Genomic DNA, 2,244 nt, shown 5'->3' with positions numbered 1-2,244 from the left:
CTCACTCCAAACGGGGCTCTCCGCTTCATCCATCCCCTGACTCCATACTAGCACCAACGGGCTGCTAAAGCGTTTCGCAGAAAACACCAAGGAACCTGTTTCTCACTCCAACCGCAAAGTGTGCGCAGCACGAGTCTTGGCACAGCAGAACACTTCCCTTGGCATGCCCTTTGCAGCCTCACTCCAAACGGGGCTCTCCGCTTCATCCATCCCCTAACTCCATACTAGCACCATCGGCCTGCTAAAGCGTTTCGCAGAAAACACCAACGAACCTGTTTCTCACTCCAAGCACAAAGCGTGCGCAGCACGAGTCTTGGCACAGCAGAAAACTTCCCTTGGCATGCCCTTTGCAGCCTCACTCCAAACGGGGCTCTCCGCTTCATCCATCCCCTAACTCCATACTAGCACCAACGGCCTGCTAAAGCGTTTCGCAGAAAACACCAACGAACCTGTTTCTCACTCCAAGCACAAAGTGTGCGCAGCACGAGTCTTGGCACAGCAGAACACTTCCCTTGGCATGCCCTTTGCAGCCTCACTCCAAACGGGGCTCTCCGCTTCATCCATCCCCTGACTCCATACTAGCACCAACGGCCTGTTAAAGCGTTTCGCAGAAAACACCAACAAACCTGTTTCTCACTCCAAGCACAAAGTGTGCGCAGCAGGAGTCTTGGCACAGCAGAACACTTCCCTTGGCATGCCCTTTGCAGCCTCGCTCCAAACGGGGCTCTCCGCTTCATCCATCCCCTGACTCCATACTAGCACCAACGGGCTGCTAAAGCGTTTCGCAGAAAACACCAAGGAACCTGTTTCTCACTCCAACCACAAAGCGTGCGCAGCACGAGTCTTGGCACAGCAAAACACTTCCTTTGGCATGCCCTTTGCAGCCTCACTCCAAACGGGGCTCTCCGCTTCATCCATCCCCTGACTCCATACTAGCACCAACGGGCTGCTAAAGCGTTTCGCAGAAAACAACAACGAACCTGTTTCTCACTCCAACCGCAAAGCCTGCGCAGCACGAGTCTTGGCACAGCAGAACACTTCCCTTGGCATGCCCTTTGCAGCCTCACTCCAAACGGGGCTCTCCGCTTCATCCATCCCCTGACTCCATACTAGCACCATCGGCCTGCTAAAGCGTTTCGCAGAAAACACCAACGAACCTGTTTCTCACTCCAAGCACAAAGCGTGCGCAGCACGAGTCTTGGCACAGCAGAACACTTCCCTTGGCATGCCCTTTGCAGCCTCACTCCAAACGGGGCTCTCCGCTTCATCCATCCCCTAACTCCATACTAGCACCAACGGGCTGCTAAAGCGTTTCGCAGAAAACACCAAGGAACCTGTTTCTCACTCCAAGCACAAAGCGTGCGCAGCACGAGTCTTGGCACAGCAAAACACTTCCTTTGGCATGCCCTTTGCAGCCTCACTCCAAACGGGGCTCTCCGCTTCATCCATCCCCTAACTCCATACTAGCACCAACGGCCTGCTAAAGCGTTTCGCAGAAAACACCAACGAACCTGTTTCTCACTCCAAGCACAAAGCGTGCGCAGCACGAGTCTTGGCACAGCAGAACACTTCCCTTGGCATGCCCTTTGCAGCCTCACTCCAAACGGGGCTCTCCGCTTCATCCATCCCCTAACTCCATACTAGCACCATCGGCCTGCTAAAGCGTTTCGCAGAAAACACCAAGGAACCTGTTTCTCACTCCAAGCACAAAGCGTGCGCAGCACGAGTCTTGGCACAGCAAAACACTTCCTTTGGCATGCCCTTTGCAACCTCACTCCAAACGGGGCTCTCCGCTTCATCCATCCCCTGACTCCATACTAGCACCAACGGGCTGCTAAAGCGTTTCGCAGAAAACACCAAGGAACCTGTTTCTCACTCCAAGCACAAAGTGTGCGCAGCACGAGTCTTGGCACAGCAGAACACTTCCCTTGGCATGCCCTTTGCAGCCTCACTCCAAACGGGGCTCTCCGCTTCATCCATCCCCTAACTCCATACTAGCACCAACGGCCTGCTAAAGCGTTTCGCAGAAAACACCAACGAACCTGTTTCTCACTCCAAGCACAAAGTGTGCGCAGCACGAGTCTTGGCACAGCAGAACACTTCCCTTGGCATGCCCTTTGCAGCCTCGCTCCAAACGGGGCTCTCCGCTTCATCCATCCCCTGACTCCATACTAGCACCAACGGGCTGCTAAAGCGTTTCGCAGAAAACACCAAGGAACCTGTTTCTCACTCCAACCACAAAGC

The sequence above is a fragment of the Tinamus guttatus genome, unplaced genomic scaffold, assembly GCF_059628265.1.
Source record: "Tinamus guttatus ecotype Peru unplaced genomic scaffold, ASM5962826v1 Tinamus_guttatus_pri_ptg000990l, whole genome shotgun sequence".
In the NCBI taxonomy this organism is placed as follows: domain Eukaryota; kingdom Metazoa; phylum Chordata; class Aves; order Tinamiformes; family Tinamidae; genus Tinamus; species Tinamus guttatus.
The sequence above is the reverse complement of the archived record's forward strand: the minus strand, read 5'-3'. Positions refer to the sequence as shown.